The following is a 19,164-nucleotide window of genomic DNA, read 5'->3' as shown; positions in this document are numbered from 1 at the left end:
CCTAGAGGTCTGCCAGGTTATGTCACAATGGGAGTCTGGAGGATTAAGCATGGACCCATCTATGAAAGGTTAAAGAGTTTGGACTTTATCCTGAGGGCAAGAAGGATTAGTGCTTTTAAAGCCTTTTGTTCTATGCATTGCAAGCACAGGCAGTATCATGGCACAAGACGATAATACAATATGTTTCCTGGGGACCCATCACTGAGATTTTTGTGATTCAAACCTAATATATGAAAATCCAGGCTTATACTGCAAATAAATATGGGGATTGCTCAAACTGCAAAAGGATTCTTTGCTTAAATAAAGGATTAATTGCAGAGTGCTCTTTAAGAGTAAATATTCCTTTGATGGGCTATTTGAAGTATTTAATTCTAGGCAAACCTAGCTTTTTAGAGGCTCTTCTGTGATGTGGAGTATTACCCGTTTCACAGTGAAGGTAACAATGTATATATTTAAAATATGTAAATATTGTTTCTATTGACATTGACAGCAGAATGGAGTTTTTTTTTTTTTTTTCTCCCCATGTGACTGCAACTAAAGCAAGTATAATTTAGAATCCGGGCATTGTAACAAATGCAATTTTGAGAGGCAGGAACTTTAGTGATTATTTGAGCTCCCAAACCGTCCGTTAATGTTTCTATAATAGCCTTTATCCTGTAGAATCATGTGCTTACAAGCCGTCACTGAGGACAAATGTTAGTTAATGTCTTTCCGACAGCTGACACAGGCCCTGGCTCTTAGTAGGTACTCAATAAATACTTGCTGAGTGACTAAATAAATAACTTGAATTTTTCAACCCAAATCCTAAAGCAGAAGACTTTTCCAGTCAATTTCCCCTCTACCGATCATGGCTTTCTTTTTAATTCATCACTCCTTACCTCTCTTTCGTTTGCAGGTTTTTGCTAGAGATAACAGCTAAATCTTTCCTCTAAGTAATCCAAGATAAATAAGAAATAAACTTCAAGCGATCCAAGGCATTCTTAAATTGTTGATTCCTGTGACTAAGTGAGAAAAATGAACGTATCCGTGTAGTCAAGAAATAAATTCCAGGCAACCTTAGCATTGTCTAGTTTTGAAACATTAAGGCCAATTTATCAGCCATTATACTCCGGTTAAGTACTAATCAAGTTTATGTGTCCCCTCCAAGATAAGTAATAGAGAAGAACTCTGATTGCAGGGGAACACTAAAACCATCTATTACACAGTCTTTAAATGCTTGTGACTTTAATTTCTATGAAGAGCATATGTTTATTGTGCTTAAATGTCAGTTTCACAAAACCCATACATCTCAAGTGGGACAGTCAAGTAATTAGAAAATAACTTGCCAAAAAATTGAGTTCTTCCTTTATTACATCCCACTTTGCAATTTTTTTTTTCCCCTGTTTAGAAAAATTTCTGTTACATCTCTTATGTCCTAAAGTGTATATATTGGTGCAGCTTCAGCTTCCAAATTTATACCACTTGTGCTCTTGAGAGCTCTGATTCCCAGGTGATCTCCATTCCTTCTATTCAAGCTTAAGCATCATTCGTTATCCTTGAAATTTATGTGACAAGGCAGAATTGTGGCCATGTATGCATTTGCTTCAGAGAGCACAAAACTTACAAAGCTGAGAGAAAGAAAGCAGATGTACTCAGGGCTCAGATTAGCACTTGAGCTCAGTAATAAAGGACCTGCCAGTAATTAAACCACTTCAGAATAATGAAATGAGTGTACATATTGTGGAGGGAGGCCCACCGTTAGATTGCTCATCATTGCTACAGGAAAGGAGAACCTAGGCTTCCAGGGAAGAGGTATTGAACTCTAAATGTTTCCTTTTGACACTTTTGGAACACGACATATTTCAGAGGCATAATCTGTGCATTTTTGTTTAGATGAAATATAATGCTGGGCTGGTAATGTATTGTTACTTTCTCTATGTTTTAGAGCATCTAGTGCTAGAAATCACATTTTTTGGAGTTCTTTGTTAATCAGAGAGGCACTGTGTAAATAAAAACAAATTTCCTGGGAGTGGGGACCAGCCATTGTCTACCAGCAGGCAGAGTGCGTCTTCCTCCTCCTGTTATTATAGTTTCTGTTCAGAAAGCAACACTTAAAGCTATTTAGATGGAGGGAAGTGAATAGGGATGAAGAGACCAATTAACCAATTTTTCTTGGCCTTTCCACACACATAGACACATTCTGTACAACACCCCAGTTTTGATGTATTATTTTAATTAATCCCAGTCTTTTGATTCCTGCAGAAAGAAGGTTAGCAAGTGTAACAATGCTCGGGAGTTTCTTTATCGTAAAAGACACATAATTTCAAGCATTTAATAAGGTAGATTTATTCTGGGTAGTTTAGCTTGCACATTCACTCAAACAGCCCTCCCCAAAGACAACATTAAAAATGTGATTAGTTAGCTGCCATCAATAACACAAAATAGGAAAATGCTCTCTGAAGGGACAGCTTTGTGGAGGGCACTGCACAGTGTGCAGTAAAAATATATGGCCTAATAAGTTTACATTTGCAGGCTCATTTGTTAAAACTCTTGAATTTCTAATTTGTGTCGGAAAGATAAATGGATGGAGCCATAGTAAAGTGTGAGATTAATACTGATGGATGGGGATTCAGTTTTTTGCTAACCTCTAAGTTCCACACAACCCAGTAGGCAGTTTATAGGAAAACCAAATGTAAATAAAAGGAAGGACATTATTTACTCCAGTTGAGACCAATTACCAGTTATTTTGTTCCTTTCAACCTTACAGTTAAGGAAATTTCTCTGTAATTTAATTATTATACTTCAGTAATCAGAAGGTCTACAATTTATAATTTGAGGTTTCTAAGATCAGCCTCCAGAAGCTCTGTTTTGTAAGGACCACTAAGGATTGTCCATCTCATTGTTTTTTCACAAAATATTTCCCCAGTCAATTGTCCCTAAAAATTGTTCTGGACACAACATGGGAAGGAGATGTGCTGAGGAAAGCCTGAAGAATGGTAGGCTTTTCCACAGCCAATGGTTTGGGAAAAGCAAAATACAATATCTGCAGCAGAAAATAAATGCAATGCCTCTTTTTGTTGTCTTGAACTGCTCCCCTTCCTCTCCCACTCAAGGCCTCAAACAGACTTCCCCCAAACAGGAGCCCCCGGCATGGAGCTTCTTAATGCCCCAGGAACTTCCTGTCTCTGCATGGCTATTGGCCATCAGATCAGTAACAGCAACAATGATCAATGGCAGAGAGGAAGGGAAATCAGTACCCCAAACAGTTTGACAAAAATCACCTGAAGTGCATGCTCAACACATGTTCCTTTGACTGAAGCAAGGCCTTATTTCCATTTTGGAACCATGTTCTGCATTCTGTGTCAACATATCACAGGATCTCCTTGGAAGAGTGAAAATCAGCAAGTGAAATTCTCCTGCTTTCCTCTTCCATTCACTCCCTCCCCGTCCCCGTCTCTGTCTCTCCCTCCTCCCTCCACCCTTCCTGTCTGTCTGGGCATCATCGCATCCCTGAAAGCGGACTCCAGGAGGGACTCTCCAGCTGTCTCTGATTCCTCATTGATTCCACTTGTCTCAGCAAGTCCCAAGAGGTGGTGGACACAGAGAGAAGTGCTCTGGCCATGGAAACAGGACAGTCTGAGAGATGGCTCTGGTTCTACGGCCTGAGAGCTGCGTGATTCAGACTTAGAGAACCAGCTTGTGTTTCCCAGGGGGAAGGAAGGGATAGCTCGGGAGTTTGAGATGGACATGTACACTCTGCTATATTTAGAATGGGTAGCCAACAAGGACCTACTGTATGTTATGTGCCAACCTGGATGGGAGGGGAGTCTGGGGGAGAATGGATACATGTACACGTATGGCTGAGTCCCTTCTCTGTTCACCTGAAACTATCATGACACAGTTTAGTAACTGGCTATATCCCAATATAAAAGCTAAAATTAAAAAAAAGAAAAGAAAAGAAAAGAAAAATTACATTAAAAGAAAAACAAAAGCTACCCTCTTGTGTGATGGGCAAGATGCCAACCTTTTCAGAGTCTCACTTTCCTCATCTCTAGAATGTGGACAGTATTTATCACAAAGGCTATGTATGTTATATAAATCGAATAAACATCTGGCAGTGCTTTAAAGTAGTTTAATTCCCTAGCCATCTTTAATTAGGCTGAAAAATAACTTTTAAGATGTCAACAACTATAAGGGGGAATTAAAAAAAGAATCACCGCAGGTACCTGCGTGGCCGTGTCTCTAGTTGTTCACGTTCCTCAGAGAACAGCTCCAGTGACAGGATGCAGAGGGCAGGGCTCACAGGTGCTGGCGGACTCAGAGGGGCTGCACAGAGGGGATTCCGACCGGGTAGGAGCCGGGCCTCTGCTCCCTCCGCGTCTCTACAACAGGAGAAGCCCAGGCTGTAACTGTGGCCTCCAGGCCTGGACTGACCTCTCCTGAGCCCCAGCAGCCATTTTTAGCCCAGAGCTCTCTGGAGAGATTTCTGAATAAGCCACATCTGTCCATCTGGCACTATGCAGCTCAGCTCTTCAAAGAACTGTCTTTAAGCAGCGCTCCGCTAAGGCTCATTTCAGCGCTGATGGCTCTTGAGTGCTCTGGTGAGACCCGCCCTGGGAATTTGGCCTTGCCCTGTGATCTGCTGCTCCTCTAATCTGCTGAGATAGGAGGAGGAGGTGCTCACAAGTCCAGCAGTTAGCATTTGTTGAGCACCTACTATGTTTTTTAAGAAAAGATCTCTTCTCTCAGGGATGAAAGTAAGTGACTTTCAACTGTGTTTAGTAGGGGACCCAGAGTTGAACATTTGCAGCTGAGGTGGAGTGTGAAGGGATGGCGGCATTGTCACCACACATCACCAGAGGTTGTGTTGTTGAAAGAGCAAAGAATCTGAATGTGCTGAAATTTTTTTATTGGGAGACATAATTCCTGGAAGAGGCAGCAGTATGTGACCTGAAGATGAGAGGCTCCTGAAAGTTTTCTTTGGTGAAAGTTATTTGTAGAAGACTGAAGCTGAGGAATACTTTAGGAAATTCTGGGGATAGATTGAATCTGGACTTCAGGTGCCCTTACTTAGGACTAAGTGGAATTAGAGGAGGGAAGGGCTTTCCTAATGGCTCATGGGGTGAACACTCCGCCTGCAATGCAGGAGACACAGAAGACGTGATTCGATCCCAGGTCCAGGAAGATTCCCTGGAGAAGGAAATGGCAATCCACTCCAGTATTTTTGCCTGGGAAATCCCATGGACAGAAGAGCTTGGTGGGCTGTAGCCCAAAGGGTCCCAAAGAGTTGGACACGGCTGAGTGACTAAGCACACAAGATGTCTCTAAATATCTCACTATATCAGTATATGGCCTTTCTCTCCCTATTTGAGTGAAAAACTCATAGAACAGATTCATTCTCTCTGTTTATGAGTCCTGGATCTAAGGTCATGAGAGGAATTTGTGTTGGTGAGTGAATCCTGATGAGTTAATCCTCTGATTAACTCTACAATAGACAGAAGAGCCTTTCCAGAGTTTCCTTAGGTGAATTTGTGGTAAAACACGAAGAAGCAGACTGATCTTGAAACTTCTAGCACTATATTCTCTTACTTAAAAATTTTGAGTGGTTCCCTATGGCCTATAAGACAGAAATCCAAGTTCCTTAGCTCTGAGTATGAGACCCTTTGTCATTTCCTCCTACAACTTTGCAGCCTCATCTCTTCCATTTTCTAGCAGTGCTTTCTGGCCTCAGTTCTCAGGCTCTTGAGAACACTGTTCAGAGGCGGTTGCCCAGACTGGAGTGTTGCTCTCTGCCTCTGCTGGCGCCCTTGTCTGCCCCAACGTCCCAGGCTGCTCTCAAATGCTGTCGCTACTGAAGCCTGGATGAGCACCATCTTTCCCTCAGCTCCTCCCTCACGCTGTGTCTCCTGGTCCTCAGCCATTATCTGGAAGTTGTCTGGCTGTTGTTCCTGCACATAAACCATGAGTCCTTTAAAAAGAGGAACACTTGTCCCCAGCATGGTGTAAGAGCAAAGGCACAAGGAGCCTGGAGGAGGGCCGTGTTCCCAATTAGTCCTTGGGTTTGGCGACAAGACGGAGAGAGGAAGGTGGTGGCTGGGAGAAGTCAGTCACCTGTGTGTTGTGGTTAAAAACATATACAGACACTTTTTAAAGTGTCTGTTTTGGGGGTAGGTTGGGGAGGTGGAGGGTTGGCTAAGCCAGAAAGCGAAGGCAAATTTAAGTGCTTAGGTTGACTGATGGGCACAGAGGTCTGGGATAATGTTTCCCATCATTGCTCTAAAAGATTTATATGTTTGCAAGGGCCTTTCAGATTCATTAATGAGCATCTTTGTGGCCTTTTGCTCTTTAATGTGATTAAAAAAAATACAGCTCTTCAGGTCATAGCTCTCCATCTGTTATAGGAAGGCAGAGACTGTGAATGTTAGTTCGAATAAAGCATACGTCAAATGAATGTCCTTTATCTTGAAGCCACAAACTTTCAAATCTGAAGTTCCATTTGATCAGACCATAAGGAGCTCCAATTCCTATGTCAGTAATCAATAACTCAAATCTCCCCACATCCAGCAACCTGTCAGTTCCATGTTTAATCAGAATTTTTGGAAGGATTAGTTCGGTAATGAGTTCTTGTGAATTTGCTTTCAATCTTCTTTGCGCTGATGACATCCTTGCCTATGTATATCCACATTTGCCTCTCACTGAGAGTGCATATTTGACATTTCAAAGACTACAAAATATGATCTAGAAAATAAACACTGCTGTAGTAATTTTGATGGTTGATCATCTGTTTAATGTAGTGTCGGTTAACGCTGATACTGAAAATTAGGCTGGCTTGATTTGTTATCAATTTTCAGTGCTGTTTAGCATCCTGAACAACAACGACGGAAAACAAACCAATATGTCAATATACACACTCCCTAGATCTTATGGTGGTTTTTTTATTTGTTTGTTTGATAGCTAAGAACCTGCTGTATAGCACAGGGAGCTTCACTCAGTACTCATTAATGACTTATATAGGAATAGAATCTAAAAAAGACCTGAATATTCTTTGGAAGGACTGATGCTGAAGCTGAAGCTCCAATACTTTGGCCACCTGATGTGAAAAACTGACTCACTGGAAAAGACCCTGATGCTGGGAAAGGTTGATGGCAGGAGGAGAAGGGGATGACAGAGGATGAAATGGTTGGATGGCATCACGGACTTGATGGACATGAGTTTGAGCAAGCTCTGGGAGTTGGTGAGAGACAGGGAAGTCTGGCATGCTGCAGTCCGTGGGGTCACAAAGAGTCAGACATGACTGAGTGACTGAACTGATATGTATATGTATAACTGGTTCACTTTGTTGTACAGCAGAAACTAACACGTCATTGTAAATCAACTACTCCAATAAAAATTAATTAAAAAAAGAAAAAAATCTAGGGAGGATGAAGGATAAAGATGGAGTTCAATCTTTATGGGAAGAAGTTCAGGTAGTTGCCAACATATAAATATGGGTTACTTAGCTTAATTCTAGACACAAAAGGTATTTTATATTTTCAGATTTAAGGACATGATATTCCAGAAAATGAACCTATTGTTTCATTCTCTATTTCATGGTATTGGTGAGATTCCCTGCATAGAGAAAAATAAGACCTCTCTTTTAGGCTGTACTGATATATAAAAATAACCTCCTATGGAATACTGCAAATAAGGTTTTGGTAAGTTTTGTGCTTTTATCAAAATGTTTATTTTTTTAACAGAATGATTTAATGTCATACAGACCTGGTTTTATAATTGAAGTTGTTATTCTATTTAAGATCCTGATCACGTGGGAAACTTACTCAGAACATAGAAACTTTAATGATTACCAAACTCCCTATTTTGAAAATAAGCATATGAATCTAAGAATCTCAGATGTGATAGGACAATAGCATTAATTGAGCTAGAAAGATTCCTATATTGGAGTAGGTGAATGCAGAGTTTCAGGAGAGATGATGGGGGTAAGGCAAGAAGAATTTGTTAGGTGATCAGATGTATTTGATCACTTTAAAAATTGTATCGAGAGGATATTGGTAGGATTTATAAGAGTGAATGAAAATAAGAAAAATTAGCAAGAGAAAAAACAATCATTAATAACAGGAGAATAACTTTTATTGGATAAGACATCTAATTGGAGTACATGGGTGGCACAGTGGTAAAAATCTGCCTGTCAATGCAGAAGACACAAGAGATGAGGGTTCAGTCCCTGGAGTGGGAAGATGCCTGGAGAAGGAAACGGCAACCCACCCCAGTGTTCTTGCCTGGGAAATTTTATGGACAGAGGAGCCAGCTGGGCTCCAGACCAATGGGTCGCAACGAGCTGGATGTGACTGACCACAGCACAGCATGTTGCTCAGGAGTAAAAAAAAATTACGTTGTCAGAATAATGTAAGCACTAAAGTCTTTAATAAACAATTATGAGATGACTATACTGAAGGAAGATGATATAACTACACTGATGGGAACAGGTGGAAAGAGGGGAGCGAAGAAAACTATATCCTCATGTGCTGCAGTAATAGGCCAGCAGATGTTTCTGAAAGTGATGAATCAATTTAAAGTTGACTAAGCCAGTTAAGAAAATAGCACTGTGAGCACATTATCTAGAAATACAGGGGCAAGGACCATAAGAAACCACACAATGGCTTGAAGGTAGCTGTCTCTGGGGAGCAGCACAGGGTTGGGAAGAATAGGGTACAGGGCTGTAGTTTTCGTCAAAAACGTGGATATTTCAATTTCTGTGTATTATTTTGTAAAAATAGAAATTAATTTTATTTTCCAACTATTCCACTCCTTTCTTCACTCCTTTCCTTAAATTCTAAATACCCATAAATTCCTCTTTATTGACACAGTACAGGAGGGCAGTTATCGTATTAGCTATTGAGCAGCATGCAACATATGATTGTCGAGCTGGATTTGGGATTATCTGCCCTTCCTAGATTTCTGTCACTTATGAGACTCTTTAAATTCATCTTTATTTTCAAAAGATGGAATTTGGTAGACACGAACGTCTCTATGTGCCAAGTAAGTTTTCCACGTGGTCAGGATCCACAATATAATAATAATTTCAATTCTAAAACTAAGTCTGTAGGATGTTATTAATAAAACATTCAGTTTTAAAAAGTGGAATTTTAACAAAAGCAATAATGTCATATAAGCACAAAATTCACCAAACACCTATTTGTAGAGTAGAAACTTGATTATCACAGATCTAGGTACCAAAGCGTTGAGCATTTGTCAAATGGCTGAGATCTTCCCATCTTTAATCTGATGTCTCACCTCTATGTATCCTTGGTGACTAGCTTCTCTGATTCAATTCACCCAGATCTCAAATGCTTTACTAAACTGTCTTAAGACAGTTAGTTAGTTAGGGTTAGAGAGGAGTGTTGACTTGGTGCCATGTAGTAGAGACGGGTTATCTGGACATTTCACCCATTGCACCTCCTTTTCAGCCCCATGTCTAACATTCACTTGATATATACTTAATATCACCAATTGGTGAGGCTTTCTGGGGCTCTGTGACTGGAAACTGTTTGCTTCTTGTTGGAAGATGTCCAGGTTACAACTCCTATGAGTCAGATAGAACACCTTCAAAAGTGTTTTATTTTCTATTCTCTTTGTCCCTATAGGTTTATGATTTTCTTTTTCTTCTCTATTGTTGGTTTTGGGGTTTTCTAAGAAAGTAAAAACGTGATACATATGTTTAAACTGACATGTTTAAAGAGAATTTCAAACATTTAGCTTATTTAACTTAACTAGGAGCCCACTTGTATCCGGTAAGACAATTTATAGGTATCTTCCATATCATTGCAACAATCTTCAAAAGGAGATATGACATTTTTACTTTGTAAACGAGGAATCTGAAGTTCAGAAGAAGTGAGTAATAGGTTGAACATCATATTATGGCTAAGTTGCTCAGACTGTGTTTGAACTTCATCATTTTCTGTGGTGCCATAGTGCCACCGTTTTCATGTAAAACAGACGTTAAGCCTTCATTTTAGCACATCTATGTGTGCACAGTCACTAGGCTGTGTCCAACTCTTCGTGACCCCATGGATCATATAGCCCTCCAGGCTCCTCTGTCCATGAGATTTTCCAGGCAAGAATACTGGAGTGGGTTGCCAGTTCCCTCTGCAAGTACATCCATAGGGCCCAACAGTTCTCTGATGTTTTTAACTGCTTTTCTGGAGCCCTCATCCAGCTATCCTTCCACCTCTCTCCCCGCTTTCAGAGAAAAGTTGTTTGATTGGTGTCTCTTTGCTTTCTTCACTTTTCTCCTCACATGATCTCTTGAATTTTGTCAAATCAGGCTTTTGCACTTAGCACTCCATTGAAACTAATTTCATCAAGACCTTTGAGTCTTTGCTGGGCGAGTTCCTCTAGTCTGCTGGGTGAGTTCAGTGCTCATTTCCTCAGTTTCTCAATGGAATTTCATGCTTAGGATTTCTTCCTTCTTCTAGAAACACTGAATCCTCCTGGATTTTTTCTGCTTTCATAAAGTGAAAAAAGTGAAAGTCGCTCAGTCGTGTCTAACTCTTTGTGGCCCCATGGGCTATACAGCTCATGGAATTCTCCAGGCCAGAATACTGGAGTGGGTAACCTTTCTTTTCTCCAGGGAATCTTCCCAACCCAGGATCAAACCCAGGTCTCCTGCATCGCAGGTGGATTCTTTACTAGCTCAGCTACAAGGAAAGAAGGCTCTCCTTTATAGACTCCTTTCCCAGATCTTTCTTGTTTTCCTGGCCTCTTCATACTGGAATGCTCCAGAACTCAGCCCTTGGACTTCTTTTCTTTTTTGAAATTTTATTTCTTCGACGATACAGCCATTTCTGAGGCTTTAATACATCTGTACTCTGATGATGCCAATATTTGTTCTCCACTAAAACTTAGACATGCATATGCAAGTACCTGCTCCATGTTTTCATTCAACTGTTTAACAGGCTTCTGAAATTTAATGTGCCCAGGAGAACTCTTTTTAAAAAAATATTAATTTATTTATTTGGCTGTGTCCGGTCTTAGTTGCGGCATGTGGGTTTTGTTGCCCTGCAGCATGTAGGACCTTAGTTTCCTGACCCGGGGATGGAACTCGCATCCCCTGCATTGAGGGTAGATTCTTAACCACTGATCCAGGCATGTCACCCCCACCAGGAGAATTCTTGATTTTTCCCTTTCACGTTCATTCTTTCCCAAGTGTCTGCGATTTCTATAAATGCTCCTCTTTGTTGTTCAGTTGCTCAGTCATGTCTGATTCTGCAACCCCATGGACTGCAGCACACCAGGCTTCCCTGTCCTTTACTGTGTCCTGGAGCTTGCTCAAACTCATGTCCATTGAGTCGGTGATGCTGTCAAAATATTGTATGTTTCCTCTTACATACAATATTTTTCCGTCTCCAAACCTTGAAATAATCCTTGGCACCTCTCTTTTTCTTACACTCCACATCCAATCCATTTTCAAATCCTGTTGCCTCTTTCTTTAAAATGACTTCCACAGATGACCAAAATGGCATCCCCTCTCATCTCTTTCATCATGAACACTCTAATTCACATTGTTCTTTTCTCTTGCCTCCTCCAAGACAACAGCATTCTAATGAGTCCTCCTGCTTTCACAGTTACCTTAGTTTTGTTTATTCTTTTTTTTTTTTTAATTGGAGTAGTTGCTTTACAATGTTGTGTTAGTTTCTGCTGTACAATGAAGTGAAGCAGCTATAAGTATACCTATATCCCCTCCCTCTTGGACTTCCCACCCCTATCCATCTAGGTCACCAAGAGCACTGAGCTGAGCTCACTGTGCTACACAGCTGGTTTCCACTAGCTGTCTCTTTTACACATAGCTTCATACAGTAGACAAAATGATATTTTAAGAATGTAAATGAGATAATGCTGTACTTTGCTTAAAAGCATTATGTTGCTATGTTCTATTTTCTTCACAGCAATCACCATCTCACCGCAAGGGGACATTATATAACTACTAATATTTGCTACTTTGATTATTTTCTTCCTTTACCCCCAGAATGTAAGCTCCATGAGGCCACGGATATTGTTGCTCCTGCTCGCCTCTGCTCTTCAGACTGCCGAAATAAACATACACTAGACTGGGTGGCCTAAAGAACAGAAATTGAGTTCTCACTGTTCTGGAGGCTGGGAAGTCCAGGGTCAAGGTGCAGGCAGATTTGGGGTCTGCTGAGACACCTCACTTCCTGGTTTATGATGGCTGTCTTCTCATTATGCCCTCACATAGTGGAAGGGGTGAGGGAACTTTGTTGGATCTCTTTCATAAGGACACTAATCCCATTCATAGGAACTCCACTTCCGTGACCTAATTACCAACCCCACCTCCTTATACCACCACACTAGGGATGAGGAGGTTGGAGGGACATAAACATTCAGTCTGAAGTAACTGCCACATCACCAGTGTTTAGAGGAAGGCTTGATACTTAGAAGGTGCTGCTGCTGCTGCTGCTAAGTCACTTCAGTCGTGTCCGACTCTGTGCGACCCCATAGACTGCAGCCCACCAGGCTCCCCCGTCCCTGGGATTCTCCAGGCAAGAACACTGGAGTGGGTTGCCATCTCCTTCTCCAATGCAGGAAAGTGAAGAGTGAAAGTGAAGTCGCTCAGTCATATCTGACTCTTTGCGACCCCATGGACTGCAGCCTACCAGGCTCCTCCGTCCATGGGATTTTCCAGGCAAGAGTACTGGAGTGGGGTGCCATTGCCTTCTCCACTTAGAAGGTGCTAGGAAACATTTAATAAGTGAATGAATCAGTGAGTGATCTTGAAAGCATCCCACTTCTGGGATCCTGTAACTGTGTTTTCCAGTACCATTGCTTACTCCATCCTCCATGTTATCCTAAATAACCACTCTCCCATGGATCTCTAATATATAAAAATTTAATGTTAAGCAATTTGTTCTATTTCCCTATTCAATTTATACAAATATAGTTTAGAATGCTGGATAATGGGAAAGTATATAAGAAATAGATGACTAAATTACTTACAATATAGCTATGGTAGATTTTTCTAGAAAATAACCTTCATTTATGAACAGAACTCTGTTGTAGCATTTTTAGGGGGGAATAAATTTGAGTTATTTCAACTTAGAGAAAACTTTCTTTGAACGTGAGCTATGGTAAAGACTTAGGTGCCTTTCTGTGCCTTGCACTGTGTGTGCATTATGTGAGTGTGTGGGTGTGTACATGTGTTTGAGAAGCTGGGGCAGTTAGTCAGGGGAAGGCCTGACCCACATACCATGTGCTTAACCTAAATTTTCTGATAATTTTCTGATAAAGAAAAATGCTCGGCTACCTAATGCCCTTCATTTAAAACAGAGAACATGATGATTGTTAGAATATTATCAGAAACAAACACAAAATATTATTCATGACCCAATTGACTTAGGCACAAAGTGGGCTTGCTACTCCTGTGTGACGCTTTTTCCTCGTTTTCTTGGAAGTGTTTGTGCAGTGAGTTTTTTTTCCACATATTTATAACTCAATGATGAGTCCTCCACAGACAGGAGTCTATCAGTTTAACTTAAGAGCATATGGCAATTTACATACAAACTGCTTTATGTTTGGAATAATAAAAATGTCAGTACAAACAGGAAATGTTAAACATGGTGATATTTTTATACTGGGTGAATTTATTGTCCCATTTAAAATTAAAGTTATAAAGGAGTGTGATTTATGCCACAGAGTGTAGTTGCCAAAGAGACTAGGCAACGCTGCTGGAATCATACCTTCTCTCGTAGGCTGAGTGCTGTTTTATTGGTAAATCTTTCGACTGCTGCAATGCTCTCTTTCATCTTATAATCCCATATTAAGCTTACCCAGAAAGCATAAAGAATGTTCTGGTTGTATTGACTTGTGTGTAAACAAGTTTCCTTTGCTGCCTTCCTCATAGGAATGGGAGTGAAATATGGGTCAGTTCCCCCATTCTGGTTGCTTCCCTCTGCGGAGTTGATTATGGTTTGGTGCTCCTGAGGTCCTGAGAGAGAGAGAAAGAGCTGGTTTTCAGATAATTTTCCCAGGTTATACAAGAGTACAAGGTCCTTAGTGAGCGAAAACAGAAGAGACTTACACTGGCCTCTTCAAATGGAATAAAATAGACAAGGCCAGAAAGGCTACTCAGAAAGGAGACAGTTCTGAACAAAGGACGTGCCAGACAGACAGTAAATCTTGTATGATTTACTCAAGGCTCGTGTTTTTATTCTCTCTAAATTTTGAAGGAGGTGAAAGATGTGTGTGAACACCTAGGAGTATATATAAAAACAAATGTGTGCATAAAATTTTGTATCTAAACCATCTGAAATAACTCAAGCCTGTCAGTTGGATTCCCTTGAAAAAAGAATTGGTGGAGAGAAATTCTTTAAAGTAGTTACAGGCTCTTTGGGGATCAGAGAATGAATTTTGACTTGAGTTTAGAGACTACATTAATATGAGCGGTACAAAGATCTAGGAAACATATCCCAGCCATAAAAAAAAAAAAAAAAAAAGATAAAACCAGGAAAATGGAAATTTTGCATCAACTCAAAACTTGAACAGGGATCAACAGGGAGTCATTCTTCTGAGCTTTTCAAGCACAGAGGTGTCTACAGCTCTTTCTTGATGAAATGCTGGGCTGGGAGGTAAATCATGGGCATTTCATGCCTTTGGAGCCGACAGATAGGTGTCTAGTCCTATGGGCACTCATTATAAATAATGTTCTCTGGGACCGGCTCAGTACTTAGGTCTTGGCAATTACTCACATGTATTCCATCCCTCACAGCCCAACTGTGGGGATTTCAGAGTCTGGACCTCATTGCCAGGAGATTCTTTAGGGTACATTCGAGGGGTGAATTTCTTCCAGCAGCTTTACTCTTGTTTATAGCCTGTTTGCCAATGTAAAGCAGAAGAGGTAGGGACAGACCAACTCAAACCAAAAGTCTTTCCTGGTTATGATGTTTTCTAAAACTGTCTTCCAGAACCTTCTTTAAGGAAGCTCAGGAGCATCTCTTGCCTCAGTAGAGTCAAGACAGCTAGTTTTCATCTCCCCAGTTACTATACAAGCTAATGTTGTTGTTACCATTTGAAAGAGGAGAAAAGAAAGCTAAGAGACATTGAGTAATTTATCATTGTTGCATATTATAGTGTGGAGCCGGGAATAAAGTTGTCCCCAAATGGAAGCATTCATGTCAACATTACGCTCAATAAGTACTTGTGAAATACATTGATAAATAAATGGGATAATTTCAAGTCCACCATTGGTAGCGTGTAAGTAACATTTTGCTTTTGCTCAGTATTAGAAGCATCTTCAGAACTTATGGAATCATTCATTATCCCCAAGCATATTGCTGATAATAAATCACACTCATTCATAATAAGCCAGCACTTTAAAATTAGAAAGACACTTTACAAATAGAGAAAGTTTAGCTATATCACATATGTAGTTCTTACAAGAATCATGTAAGGTAAGTAAACATTGTTGTCTCTATTTTATAAAGCGATGGAGGCTCATGACTTGCCAACATCTGTCTACTACCAATGGTTTTTGTTTTTTTTTTTACCAATTAGAAGTCAAGATCTTTTTCTTTAAATTTTATTTAAAAAAATTTTATTTTATATTGGAGTATAGCCAATTAACAGTGTTAATTAACAATGTAATAGTTAACAATTAACAATGCAATAGTTTTAGGTGGACAGCAAAGGGATTCAACCATATATTTACAAGTATCCATCCTTCCCCAAACTCCCCTCCCATCCAGGCTGTCACGTAACATTGAGCAGAGTTCCATGTCCTATACAAGTAGGACCTTGTTGCTTATCCATTTTAAATGTAGCAGTGTGTACATGTCTATCTCAAACTCCCTAACTATCCCATCCCCCCATCATTCCCCACTTGAAGTCAGGATCTTTTCATTTAAACCTCCTCTTCCTCCTCCTCCCCCTTTTGTCTCCCTCTTTCCCACAGTTCAGTCCCATTACTCAGTCGTGTCTGAATCTTTTCGACCCCGTGGAGTGCAGCACACCTGGCCTCCCTGTCCATCACCAACTCCCAGAGCTTACTCAAACTCGTGTCCATTGAGTCGGTGATGCCATCCAACCATCTCATCCTCTGTCGTCCCCTTCTCCTCCTGCCTTCAATCTTTCCCAGAATCAGGGTCTTTTCAAATGAGTCAGTTCTTTGCATCAGGTGACCAAAGAATTGGAGTTTCAGCCTCAGCATCAGTCTTTCCAATGAATATTCAGGACTGATTTCCTTTAGTATTGACTGGTTGGATCTCCTTGCAGTCCAAGGGACTCTCAAGAGTCTTCTCCAACACCATAGTTCAAAAACATCAATTCTTCAGTGCTCAGCTTTCTTTATAGTCCAACTCTCACATCCATACATGACGACTGGAAAAACCATAGCTTTGACTAGATGGACCTTTGTTGGCAAAGTAATGTCTCTGCTTTTTAATATGTTGTCTAGATTGATCATAGCTTTTCTTCCAAGGAACAAGCATCTTTTAATTACTGATTTGGAACCAGCCTGTTGTTGCATGTTCAGTTCTAACTGTTTCTTCCTGACCTGCATACAGATTGCTCAGGAGGCAGGTCAGGTGGTCTGGTATTCCCAACTCTTTAAGAATTTTCCACAGTTTCTTGTGATCCACCCAGTTAAAGGCTTTGGCATAGTCAATAAAGCAGAAATAGATGTTTTTCTGGAACTCTCTTGCTTTTTCCATGATCCAGTGGATTTTTGCAATTTGATCTCTGGTTCCTCTGCCTTTTCTAAAACCAGCTTGAACATCTGGAAGTTCACGGTTCATGTACTCTTGAAGCCTGGCTTGGAGAATTTTGAACATTACTTTGCTAGCGTGTGAGATGAGTGCAATTGTGCGGTAGTTTGAACATTCTTTGGCATTGCCTTTCTTTGGGATTGGAATGAAAACTGACCTTTTCCAGTCCTGTGGCCACTGCTGAGTTTTCCAAATTTGCTGGCATATTGAGTGCAGTACTTTCACAGAATCATCTTTCAGGATTTGAAATAGCTCAACTGGAATTCCATCACCTCCACTAGCTTTGTTCATAGTGATGCTTTCTAAGGCTTACTGGGCTTCTCATTCCAGGATGTCTGGCTCTAGGTGAGTGATCACACCATCTTGGTTATCTGAGTTATGAACATCTTTTTTGCATAGTTCTTCTGTGTATTCTTGGCACCTCTTCTTAATACCTTCTGCTTCTGTTAGGTCCATACTATTTCTGTCCTTTACTGAGCCCATCTTTGCATGAAATGTTCCCTTGTTATCTCTAATTTTCTTGAAGAGATTTCTAGTCTTTCCCATTCTATTGTTTTCCTCTATTTCTTTGCATTGATCACTGAGGAAGGCTTTCTTATCTCTCCTTGCTATTCTTTAGAACTCTGCATTCAAATGAGTATACCTTTCCTTTTCTCCTTTGCCTTTCTCATCTTTTCTTTCCTCAGCTATTTGGCCTCAGACAGCCATTTTGCCTTTTTGCATTTCTTTTTCTTGGGGATGGTCTTGATCACTGTCTCCTGTATAATGTCATGATCCTCCGTCTGTAGTTCATCAGGCACTCTGTCTATCAGATCTAATCCCTTGAATCTATTTGTCACTTCCACTGTATAATCATAAGGGATTTGATTTAGGTCATACCTGAATGGTCTAGTAAAAGTAAAATTTTGGGGAGCTCCAAAATCACTGCAGATGGTGATTGCAGCCATGAAATTCCCACTGTTACAGGCTGCTTAATCCCACATTAGGGATATAGTTGAGAGGCTGTATAAAATGCATTTCATGACTATCCTTTAATAGAACATAGCACAACAGAAAAGAAATTTTCCATTGGTGCCTCTTCCCTATTCTTCTTAAAATGACCAGATTATGTCTGCATGTGTGACATCCCCAGGAGCTGCAGGGCAGGAAGTGAGCAGCATAAGCTATGGGGCTGAGGCAAGGTGCTGTGAGGTAGGTTATTTGTGAAGCTGGTTGGGGAGCACAATGGAATGGTCACTGCAGCAGTAGCTGAAATAAGAGACAGGAAGGGCAGGAGACTCTGAAGTTAAATATAAGCTAAGTTCAAAGCAGACAAAGTGACTAATAATCAAACAAAATTAAATGAATTAAATATCCAAAAAAGAAGCATTAAAAATGAAACAAACAGAAATAAAAAGATTGTAGCAGTAAGTCCAGCTACACCAATAATACAATAAAGAAAAATAGGTTAAACGGACTAGTTAAAGATGGAGATGATCAGGTTAGGTTAAAATATTTTAGTTTCCATCTAATATATAAAGGCATAGAATGGGTTAAAGGATAGAAGACAACATACCAAGAAAATGTCAAGTGAAACGTGGATAAATTATTAGGCAAAAGAGACTTGAAGACAAAAAGCATTATTAGAAATGTAGAGGATCACTAAATAATGATAAAATACTGAAATTACCAGGAAGATATAGCAACTCTCAACTTGTATGCCTCTAATAACATATTTTAAACATATAAGAGAAAAACTGATAGAACCAGAGAAAGATAAGTCCACCAGAAGTGGTGAAAAACTTGTGACACCTGTCTCATTGTCATATCCAAGATAAAAATACTTAATGAAAACACAGAAATTTGCACAACACAGTAAACAAGTTTAGTCTAATAGAACTCTGCATCAAAGTCTTGAGGTATCCACATTCTTGTTAAGCACACATAGAACATTTATAAAAAATGATCATGAACTGGATTAAAAAGTGAGTCTCAACAAATTAAAAAAAATCAGTATAATACATACTGACCTATAACCTACCTTTCCCAGATCCTCAGGAGTTCTGGAGTTTTCTGGTGAATGCTGGAGCAGCAATAACTTTGTGGGTTAACTCCATGTGGAAAGATTGCTAAGTCCGCAAGCAGGTCAACAACCTTGGGATGGTGTGTTGGAAAGGAGGATGAATAGGCTTTGTTGCAAGCTGAATTATGAGGTGACAAACTACTTGCAATGATGTCTTGATAGAAAGACACTTATTTTGCAGAAGATGCAAAGAAACCGGCAGCTAGGCAAGAGCTAGAATCACAACTCGGCAGGTTCTAGTAAGCATAGTCACAGGAAATTTAGCTGAACCAAGGTGCAAAGATGTTTAGTTTATTAGAGAGGAATGGAAAATTTTTTGGTGTTGAACTATGTCAGTTAATGTGAAACTAACCA

Source organism: Bos grunniens, chromosome 12 (genome assembly GCF_055505025.1).
Source record: "Bos grunniens cultivar Pamir isolate PY7600 chromosome 12, Bosgru_T2T1.0, whole genome shotgun sequence".
NCBI classification, from domain to species: domain Eukaryota; kingdom Metazoa; phylum Chordata; class Mammalia; order Artiodactyla; family Bovidae; genus Bos; species Bos grunniens.
Note: the sequence above shows the minus strand (reverse complement) of the source record.